Genomic DNA, 12,007 nt, shown 5'->3' with positions numbered 1-12,007 from the left:
TTTGTGCTATTTTCTTTCATTTGTCATAGAGGGCCATAGTTTGGAAGACCAATTGTCACGATCCTGGAACCAATTTGACTTCCAATGGTCTCCAGTCAACCTTGGCACTAATAAGCATTTAGTTATTAAAGGAGAAGTTCTCTCAGGAATTGTATTGGCCCAATGGATAGGGCATAATTTTTGATCATAAACTTATATATGGCATTTTTTTTCCAATACATTTTACCTTCGATTTTCTCACATTTAGACACGTGAACCGCACTTGTCGGAAATCGCCATACTGATCTTATGTGTTGATCAATCGCCCCAAGTTCAAATGTCCTGCCGGCAGTAAATCATAAAACATGCCGCTCAAGCTGACAGCGCCATGTCAAACTGATATGCTACACACCATTACATGATGCTGGTGCACAGCGAAGCCAAATGTCTGTCAAGTGATTCCCCAATTTTTGATCTTCAAAGATCCTGCAAGTGGAAATACAGAGAATATCCTCAATTTGTGGGCTAACCGTTGTGAAAAAACTTTAGGTGACATAGGCACCAACTGTTGCACCTTAGAAAATAATCCGGATAAAGTGTAAACAATGCTATGGACACAACATTGGATTGACACAGGAGACACATGACGCAAACACAGTTATGTTTTTGGGTCCGAATGAAGCAAGAAAGTACAACAGTATCCAGACTTAACTAGAAAAATTCCCTGGAAGAGCTTGACGGGCCATTTTCATGAACTTTCGACTGAATCAAATCCAAACAAGAGAAACCTTAAGTCTCTGGATAAAAGAGGGAACTCCACCTCTACTGTGTCGACTTTGCGGAAAACATCTCGAGACATTAAAACAACTGACCTTATCATGCTCAGACTTTTGAGACAAGAACAAACAAACCACATGGGAAGTATTATGGCCGCAAGACCGTCCCTAGATGTTGTAGATTGGTGGAAAGAACTCTTTACTTATTCAGATCGAAAGCTAACTATTCAATTGACATTTTTTCTAGAAAAAGTGATAAGACTGGCAGAAACGAAAGCTATACTCAAGGGATAAATGAGGACCGTGAACTGAACTACACAGTAATTTTCCATTTAGTGATGATTCTCTTTTGCCTTCTTGCCTCTTGCTTTCTCTTTTTTCACTTTTCTTTTTATGTTACCTGTTTATTGTGAACAAAATATTTTAAAGGTTTGTAACAAACCGAATAAAATAAAAAGCCTTATCAGCAACTACACCATCGTGTTACCTAACAAAACGTAGACGATGTGTGTGTGCGCGCGCACACACACACACACACACACACACACACACACACACACACACACTCACTCTTACACACACACACACTTACACACACACACACTTACACACACACACACTTACACACACACACACTTACACACACACACTTACACACACACACACTTACACACACACACACACACTTACACACACACACACACTTACACACACACACACACTTACACACACACACACTTACACACACACACTTACACACACACACACTTACACACACACTTACTTTACTCCCTTTCACAAAACGAAGATAAGTTACAATTTTCAATAATACCCATAGTCAGGAATTTACTAAGTCATTATATTTCTTATTGCAACAGAAACTGTTGAATACATCCAATGGAGCCATTACAATTGTGTCGCACAAAATCAGTGGAAGAACAGATTGTTTACTTCAAGCCATGGTAATCATGTTTAGGTTGACTGTCACATTCCATGCAGTCTTTCAGATTTCATTATTCAATGTTTTAATACCAGTACTTGACTTGTGCAAGTGACAATTCTGTGGAGTTAAATGTAATTCTATATATATATATATATATATATATATATATCATATATATGATATATATATGATATATATATTACACGGCCACAGTAGTTATGGTTATATTACAGTGGCTGTGTAGTTATGGTTAAGTTGCTAATCCCATAGGAAGAGCACTTTTTGGGCGGCTTATAACTTTGCTCTCCCTGGACGAATCCTCACCAAACTTTGCAAAAAAAGTTTGAGATTTGGTCCGGGGGGCAAAGTTATAGGGGGAACCCAAAATGTCTTTTTTTTCCCATAGACTGAATGGGGGAAAAACTTTTCTCACGCCTACACCCCAAACCGCTGGATGGATTTTCACCAAATTTGCGGCAGGAGCAGCGGCTTGGTCCCAAAAGCGTGCTTTTGTAAATTTGGTGAAAATCCGTAGAGTAGTTTTAAAAAAAATGACCAAAAAATGTGTGATATCTATGTCAGGTCGCGGACACACTTCCGTGTTCGCTCTGCGGACAGTTTCCTGATTGGCTAATTGGCTTGCGTCATGTCCGCAGACATGCGACGTGTTCGCTGATTGGATGGTGAGGAGCGTGAAGTGCGTCAGATTTTTGGAAACGCCGCCATCTTGGATTCACGGACAGCGGCCGATGTCCACGGACATCGCGGTAAAAACATATGAAAAAACACAGCATTCCACTTGTCAAACTCATCAAATAATCTCTGGGGAGGTGAGGGGTGATGAGGATGGGATATGGCTGCAAGAAGCAAAAAACAGGTGTTTTTTGCCACGAAAGTCCGCAAACAGTCCCGATGTTCGCGAACGGATGTGAAAGTTTGCGTACACCTTAGCATTACAGCACCTCTGATTTGTATGCATTGTGGTGCTTCATATGTATTGTTTGTACCAGCACACGTGCTGTAAGTCTTGAATTGTTAGCTAGTTATTACAAGTTTAACATTACTCAAAACTCTGATAAGGGAGCATTCATTATTGTACTATTCAAAAAAACATTATTTGTTACATGTCCGTAATGAAACACTGCTCTCTGCATTGATGAAATGCTGTCATGTTGGTTCTGATGACATGCACCACAAATGGGTAAACAGGAGCTGGACGATCATCCCAGAATATCGGTATAACGGTTCAGTGTGGATGGTGATGCTCCAGTTTTGGTGGAAGAACCCATTCACAGGCAAATGGTGACCATGACATAGACATATAGATAGAATGAAGAAAAAATATATTTTAGTACCCATTCTCAAAAGAAGTAACACTAAACTACATTTAAATAAAACATACCTTTTTATGTATACGTTGTATTCAATAATAAAAGTGCTGTCTTTGCGTCAAGATAAGTTTGCATCAAGCACACATTTACATGAATGTAATAATAATTAGGAAAACATAACCTACATGAATTATTGGCGTTTCCATTCTTGTAATGTAAAATGCAGGTTGTTCTCGTTCGACAGCTATTCAGAATAGAAACTTGAATTTCGTCTGTTGCTTCATGTTATCCTTTTTTTCTGCTTAGTTACTAAATGTTATCCTCAGAATTTTTGTTCTGCCCATTTCAGGGACAATTTACAATGACGCTCTGCTTGGCTTTTGGTTTTGCCTTTACTGCAGAAATTAGAGATTGTTTCTATTTAGCCCTTGAGATAAAATACATTTTTTTTCCTCACCATAATATAATTTCTGAAGCTTGTGGATCTGCTTAGAATCACATGCTGTGCATAGGCCGATATCTAGTTATGCTATGTTACGGCATTTGTATAGCGCACGGTCACCCAAAGGCATCATGGCCATGGAGAGGAAAAGCCACTGAACCAGGAGGGGCACCGAACAGACCAAAAACTAGAACTCAGAAAAGATAGGTCTGCAAAGCCTTCCAGAAAGCCAGATGATTCAAGCAAGATTTTATAGCAGATGGCAGGCTGTTCCAGTGCTGGGCTGCTGTGATAGAGAAGGCCTGCCCTTCCAGCCAAGAGCGTCGGAAGGGGGGCACGCACAGCAAGCCAGCAGAGCCTGATTGGAGCAGGGGGTTTGGAACATAGCGCTCAAATTTTAAATGTAAATACTCTGCACCCTGACCGTGCAACGCCCAGTGCACGATACAGAGGGCCTTGAACTGACTTCGTTGTGCCACAGGGAGCCAGTGGAGGGAACGTAGCACGGGGGATATATGGGACCCGTAAGGGGTTCCTGTTGCCACCCTAGCTGCCAGATTCTGGAGGTGCTGTAATCTAGCGACTAACCCCTCGGGTTGGGCCAGATACAGGGAGTTGCAATAGTCCAGCCTACATAGAATCATAGCTGCTACTACTGGTGGCCGCATTGTAGCTGGAATCAGATGGACTACTTTTCTTAGGTATGAACAATTGACCGATTTTAAAGGGTCACAATTGACCTTTTCACAATTGACCATATATGTGTATATATATATATATATATATATGTGTGTGTGTGTATATTATATGGACGCGGTAGCGTCCATGTAGTTATGGTTAAGTTGGTGTTTCCATAGGAGGAGCACTTTTTGGGTGGCTTATAACTTCGCTCCCTCTGGACGAATCCTCACCAAACTTTGCAAAGAAAGTATATGGCCCAGTCTGAATTTTTTTGCAAAGTTTGGAGAGGTCTGGTCCAGGGGGGGCAAAGTTATAGGGGGGGTGCCAAAACTTTTGTTTTTTCCTGTAGACCTAATGGTAAAAAACTTTGCGCACGGCTACAGCCCGAACCGCTGGACGGATTTACACCAAATTTGCGGCAGGAGCTTGGTCCCGAAAGCGTGCTTTTGCAAATTTGGTGTAAATCCGTCCAGTAGTTTTTTTTAAAAATGACCAAAATGTAAGGCAAAAGAATTAGTGATATCTCCGTTCGCTTCGCGGACGGACTTCCCTGTTCGCTCTGCGGACAGCACCCGATTGGCCCATGGGCTTGCGTCATTTCCGCGGACATGCGACGTGTTCGCTGATTGGACGGCGTGGGGCGTGGAGCGCGTCAGATTTTCTGTGGCGCCCGCCATATTGTATTCGCCGTCGACCGCATACAGCGCGGTGAAACTTGGATTAAAAATTGTATTTAGTGGAGTGTGTTGGTGTGTAAGAGTGTTTGGGGAGGGTGGGGGAGTATGAGATAGGTTCAATGTTTTGTTTTTTACGTGCTATACGCTTTTGTTGTGTTTGATTTGTCCACGGAGAACATGGCTGTTCTGACATTTTGTAAATAAACTAAATGGTGGGGTGTTCAGAGGACGGAGTATGTGTCCTTTTTGTTCGCAAGGAAGGTAAAATTAAGCTAAAAACACTTGCAGTGTATTTAAGTGTTCGTAAACACACAAACTGGGGTTCCTGAGGACGCTGTCCGTATTGTAATCCGTCAAGTTGAATGTGTTCTAAGAACACTCGCGGTGTCCCGAAATGGTTGCAATTACACAAAATGGGGGTGTTCTGAGAACATTGTTTGTATTGTTCGTTGTCAGTTTGAAAGTCGGTCTACGAACCCTCCTTTTATCTGCTGATAGTACAATTTCCTATGGGCCTCACCCGACTTTTTGTCCACTAAAGAAACCATACATCTGGCTGATGTGCGCCAACATTATGTGATAATCCTATGACTGGCGCTATTGACCTGGTTGACTTGCTTTTGCGACACTAAATCATATCTCCCGCCCCTAAGCCTGACATTATGAAAGCATTCATATTCCCCGCCTCTCTCCGTGACGTTACAGGGTGCGTCATCAAATGCTGCGCCCAGTCGTCTCCAGTCCTACGCGACTTTACACAGAACCCGGAAGACAACACACATTGTCACAACACAGCGTGCCACAATTCGGAATATGAAACTGTGATTTAAAAGCAAACAGCAAGATTGTAAATTTTGTAAAGTACATTTATTTGACATCAAATGTTTAAAGAATATTCAGCGATTTGCATTTGTCTTTGTTGTCGATCCGCAAAAGTTCATGTTGAGCCACGCGATGTTCCTTTGCGGTACAGAGGGTGTTAGATCAGCTTAGAACACAGTGCGCCACAATTCGGAATATGAAACTGTGGTTTAAAAGTAAACAGCAGGATTGTACATTTGGTAAAGTACATTTATTTCACATGAAATGTTTAGTGAATATTCAGCGATTTGCAATTGTCTCTGGTGTCGATCAGCAAAAGTTTATTTTGAGCCACGCGCTGTTCCTTTGCGGTAGATAGGCTGTTGGTTTATGATAAAAGCAGTAAATTATTATTATTATTATTATTATTAAATGGTTGCACTGATAATCGGAAGGTTGCTCCAACAACAAGGCATTAGATCACCATAATGGTTGGTATGTTGCTTCTAGCCGCTAGTACTGCATGGTCCTTGGCGATTGTCCTATAAAATGGTGAGGGTCATGAAGTTGCTTACATGGAGCTGCACCTGGCAGATGAAAAATCCATCCGATGGAGTCTGAACATCGTGACATTGGCAAAATGGGGCAACATACCTGTTTTAAAAAACATAAATTAGTCTCACCAACCGATCTTTATTAAAAATATTCATTTTATTTATTAGGGCGTGAAACTATTTGCTAGCGAAGATAGTGCAACGGAGTATGTTAATAATAATATTTTCGCATTTATATAGCGCTAAGAACCGTCAGGTATCTCAGCGCTGCTTATTACCCACGGTGTTTGGGTGTGTGGTGCTCATTTATCGACCACGGAAGGATGAAAGGCTGAGTTTGGCCGTGCCGGGATTCGAACCTGCGTTAGCAAGCTGTGCACGTATGTCAAAGCGAGCGCTCTACTCGCTGTGCCACTTGACCGGCTACAGTGAAGTGGCACAGCGAGTAGAGCGCTTGACCGGCTACAGACAGGTTAAATTATTTCTATTAACCCACCCTGTGTCGTCTGCCTTTATCAGAGCCCTCTAAACGACAGGGGATCAATTTGACGGTGATAGTGCGCGGTAGAAAACAATATGCCACATTGAACCAACAAGTACAACTTGACCGTGCTTTAATGCCACACTATTGTTATTATATTCCGGTATAAAATAATCTCAAGGGTTACTTACATTATAATTGCATTTTCCATTGTCCAAGTATAGTGCAGTCCCAAAATACAACAACGCGTGTGCCAACGATCTTTCTCAAAGTGATATAATATACAAAAGTGGTTTCGTTTCAGAAATTTCATCTTTATCGTGTCTTACGTTTTTGCTACACTTCAAAAGAAGTCTTTCAGCACAATCTCTGCTGTCAAGGTAAAAAAAAAATAGAACCTTATACTGGGAGTCGTGGGCCTATCCGGGCCGCGAGAAAAAAATGGAAGCAGCTGACCTTCACTGTGAACAAGCATAAATGCTTACTTTGCAACATTCTGTGTAAAGCCATCTGTGAAAACTTGCTGTTTACACTACATCTTTATATATTGTTTGCGTGCTAATAAAAAAAGTTTGTTTAAGGGACGTTATGGTTGCAAGTAAAGCCGAAAAACCCCTGAAATTCGCCAGTTATGGTAAGCTAAGCAACCATAACTCGCGCCACCACGTGCACAGCTAAGACTAACACCCAGGACATCAAAGATGACATTGCAAATGTCATTGATGACATCACTGATGACATCACATGTGCATTTACTTTTCATGAAATTAGTGTACTAGGGATTTGTATTATAATGTTGCGAAAAAAGTGTCAAGGATCATTGCAATAAATATGATACCGTAATGAGTGCTTTGAACGATGCATTGATATAAATAGCATTGTATTATGGGGTTCTATCTAGTATACTGAGCTACTAATGGAGAAACATAGCATTGTGTCCAGCGTACAAGATGAAAGTATAATATTTGTAATGTTAATATGTTGAATAATGAAATGATAATTGTCCTGAAATGTTCGAAAATTTAAAAAATGGGGGTGTTCTGAGGACGTTCTTCGTATTGTGTGACTGCTTAGCTGTATGCAATGAGGGAATGGCACAGAGTAAAGTGGAAATGGTAGAAGGGGTGTCGAAGAGATACGCGGTCCGCGGACACCGCGGCTGTACGTGGACAGGGCGTGCTACATCCGGGGTTTTCCAGCAAATCCAACATGGAAAGAAGACTGTACGGATTAGCCAATCAGATGTCGAGGTTGTGGATTTGTGTTGAAAGAGACTGTGTGTGGTGAAGATGGCAGAAGTAGAGAAAGTCAGGGTGTTGGTGCTTGGAGATATGTTTGTGCATGGCTTACAACAGTACGCTTGATGCAGGCATGTTGAAAAGAACTTTGATGTGAAAGGAGTGGAGGTGGTGTGGAGCACTGTGCCTGATTGCAATGTACAGGGAATTGTACAAGTTTGTGAGGATATGGCCACGATGAACAGTCCGCATGTGGTAGTTTTGCACTATGGTGCTTTCCATTTGGGCAACGTCCGTGCCCCTACTTTGTTGGCTGATTTGGAACGCTTGGTTCAAGCCGTAATGAAGATCCTTCCAAATGCGAAAGTAATTTTTTCTGTATTACTACCTAGGGCAATATGGGACAATAGTTCAGTTTTTTGTCCTCAGCAAAACATTGCTAGGTGTCATCAACCGAGGCATTGTGTGCCTTCATGCTTAGAGCTGGTATGTTCTTCTGTAATAATGAGAATATTGATGCCAGTAATACTGTTGATTTTAAAGAAGATGGCATCGCTTTATCTTTTACGGGAAATGCCTTTCTATTTTGGAATGTAAGGGTTGCTTTGTCGAAGGTTATGTGAAGATTTTAGGAGTAAAGTAAGAAAAAAAAACAAGAAAGAAAATACAAAATAACAGGTGTCTGTCAAGCATCTGTAAACAAAACAAAAAAAATGACTATTCAGAGCCAACTTAAAAGGGGAAATGGGGCACACTATTTAAATTTACATTCACCATGCTCAGATTCTCGATATGTCCGCGGACATGGCGGTAGTCCGCAGACATCAAAATCGCTACGTGGTGGTTCAGTATGTTCTATGTTCTATGTTACATGTATATGAAGTCAGGGATGTTATGGTTAAGTTGCGCTACGAAAAACCTATGAAATTCAGTGAAAAAACTTTTTTAAAGGGACGTTATGGTTCAAAGTAAAACCGAAAAACCCCTGAAATTCGGCAGTTATGGTAAGATAAGCAACCATAACTCGCGCCACTGTGCACTGCTAACACTAACACCCAGGACATCAAAGATGACATCACAAATTCTTATAATGCTGACCAAAAACTGTCAAGGATCATTGGGATAAATATCATGAGCTAATTAGTGCATTAAGCAATGCATTGATATAAATAGCATTCTATTATGAAGTTCTATCCAGTATACTAAGCTACTTATGCAGAAACATAGGCAGTGTGTCCAGCATACATGATGAATGTGTAATATTCATAATCTTGCCATGTTGAATATTGAAATAACTGCTTTCTTATTAGAGATTTGCGTACTGTGAAGGTACCGTAATTAGCACCAAGGTCCCTTTGCGGGTCCAATCCTTAACGGCTGGTAAACCCAGCCGTTAAGGTGGGAGCCCGCAAAGGGACCTTGTAATCAGGCGCTAAGGGATTACCGGTACCGGTAATCCCTTAGCGCCAGGGTCGTAATGAGGCCCCTTGACTGTTGCTGAGCAAAACCATGTGGCCTAGATATGTCAGTAAAGGAAAAAAAGGGGGAGCCAGACATGTGATGTCATCAGTGATGTCATCAATGACATTTGTGATGTTATCTTTGATGTCCTGGGTGTTAGTGTTAGCAGTGCACGGTGGCGTGAGTTATGGTTGCTTATTTTACCATAACTGCCGAATTTCAGGGGGTTTCGGTTTTACTTTGAACCATAACGTCCCTTTAACAAAGTTTTTTCACTGAATATATATATGTGTGTATATATATATATATATATATATATGTGTGTATATATGTGTATATATATATATGTGTGTGTGTATATGTATGTATGTATGTATATATATATGTATATATATATATATGTGTGTGTGTATGTGTGTGTGTATATATATATATACACATGGATGGGGTTGGGTGGGGGGTTGCAGGGGATTTCTCCCTGCATATATTTTATGGCACCACCACCAGCAACTCTGTTTTGTCCCCATTCAATTTCAGCCAGTTGTAGCCCATCCCCTCTCTAACGGCAGTCGAGCACTTATGCAGACACGCAGACACCATAGCCTGATCCAGGTCTAAACAGATCAGCAACTGGGTATAGCCTGCGTACAAGTAGCACCTGATGCCGAGGGAGCGAATGAGACGCACCAGCAGAAAGATATAGATGTTAAAAAGAATGGGAGACAAAGCAGAACCCTGGGGGACAACACAGCTCAGAAGTGAAGATTTAGAAAGGAAAGGTGGGAGGGAGAGAGTTCGGGATCTGTCATCCAGAAAGGAGCCAAACAAGGCCAATACCTGTCCCAATATGCCAATCTTGGCCATGCGGGTGAGCAGGGTACCATGATACACAGTGTCAAATGTCGCTGACAGATTGAGAATAATCAGGGGTATCAGGTATTAATATCGCCACATATATGGTCGCCGTAAATAATATCGCCGCGAAAATGTCGTGGCGATATTATTTGGGTGACCATATATGTGGCGATAGCGGCAAAAAAAATAAAAAAATTGGGAGGTTGCGGGGGTGTCCCCCGCATGTTCCACGCAATAATGTCGCCACAAAAAACGACAATTTTTCTGCGATATTTTTGTATGGCGATATTTTTGTGGCGACATTATGACATGGAACCTAATCAGGGCGCCGTCACCGCCTTGATCAACCAGTCTATCCAGATTTTCCTACACAGACCCAAGGACACTTTCTGTCCCCATGCCATGACGACAACCTGACTGGGCCGGATCAGACATCCTGGCGGACTCCACAAAGGAAGACAGAAGAGGGGAAACCAGTGATTCAAGAAGCTTCATAAGGCAAGGGAGCAGAGAGGGGATTTCCTCTGTTGTACTGTAATCTGCTGGATACCAAACAGATGGGTGTCCCCTTAATCGTGGACATGGGGGAAGCAAATAGACCAATACACAAAGGGGATTATGTCTCGTGGAGCATCGAGAATAATGATATATAGTCAATAGACTTCTACTGGTGAATAACAGGGTGGACCAGGTCAGGAAGACATAGGACATAATATATATTCAAAATGTTAATATGTTACATATAATATAAAAAGTAACCAAATGTTCATTCCATAATTCATCAGAACATCAGGTAATACTAAAAACATTCTGTTTTCATATAACACTGGTAAAAAACATCACAAGCCAAAAAGTGCTAGAAGTCAAAGTGCTATGAGTCGTAGCACTTGAATTCTAGCACTTTTCTCACTTGTTTAGTACTTTACTAGATACCTTAGAGGATCATATCAAAGCCCCATATGACAAATAGAAATAATAAGGGTAGCCTTTTTCCTCCTATACAATACATTGGTATCTATTAAATAGCTTTTTTGAACATGAAAATTCTAAAAATGATTTTTCTTGTTTGTGATGTTTTTGTACTGGTTTTATATGAAATCGGAATATTTTTAGTATTACCTGATGTTCGGATGAATTATGGAATTAACATTTGGGTACTTTTTATATTATGTGTAACATTAATAAAATGGTGAATATATATTAGTTTCTATGTCTTCCTGACCTGGTCCACCCTCTTATTCACCAGTAGAAGTCTACTGACTATATATCATTATTCTCGATGTTCCGTGAGACATAATCCCCTTTGTTTATTGTACTGTAATCTGCTGTCATCATTTTGGGGCCATGTCTGGAGTAGGTTTTGTAATTCTGGAGGGATTAACCTGAGAATTGTGCCTAGTTCAAGAGGCGCAGTGCTGGATGCCATATTTAGAATTGTGTATTATGTGATTTATGTTCCATTCTTGTTCTCTCGTCTCAAGTTGTGTGTCCAGTTCTGGAGGCGCATTCTGAAGTATTGGATCCAATTCTAAAGGCCACAACTGGAATATTGTGGCAGTTTCAGAGGCCCATTTGGGATGTTTCGTAGTTGTGGAGGCATCAGGAGTGTTTTAGGAGCTTCATTTGAAATATTGTGCCAGTATGTGGAGGTTGAGTGTATTTGTATTATGATATTACTAAAATAGAGAAGCCCTCATTCATTGTTTGTCTTGGAGCCCTTAAATAAAAATCAGTTGCATTCCCCAAACAGGGTAATTCTCCTCTTATGCAAGTTTTAATGAATGTCTT

The 12,007-nt window shown here is 41.0% G+C and overlaps 1 protein-coding gene across 3 annotated transcripts in view; it reads left to right on the top strand.

The window, feature by feature from the left end:
* Positions 1–12,007, top strand: part of PHF14 (PHD finger protein 14) — a 2,413,061-nt gene that overhangs the window by 530,674 nt on the left and 1,870,380 nt on the right. The window lies entirely within an intron of this gene.

Source organism: Ambystoma mexicanum, chromosome 2q (assembly GCF_040938575.1).
Source record: "Ambystoma mexicanum isolate Mex_15411 chromosome 2q, UKY_AmexF1_1, whole genome shotgun sequence".
NCBI lineage: Eukaryota > Metazoa > Chordata > Amphibia > Caudata > Ambystomatidae > Ambystoma > Ambystoma mexicanum.
Note: the sequence above shows the minus strand (reverse complement) of the source record. Positions and strands in the feature narration are given on the sequence as shown.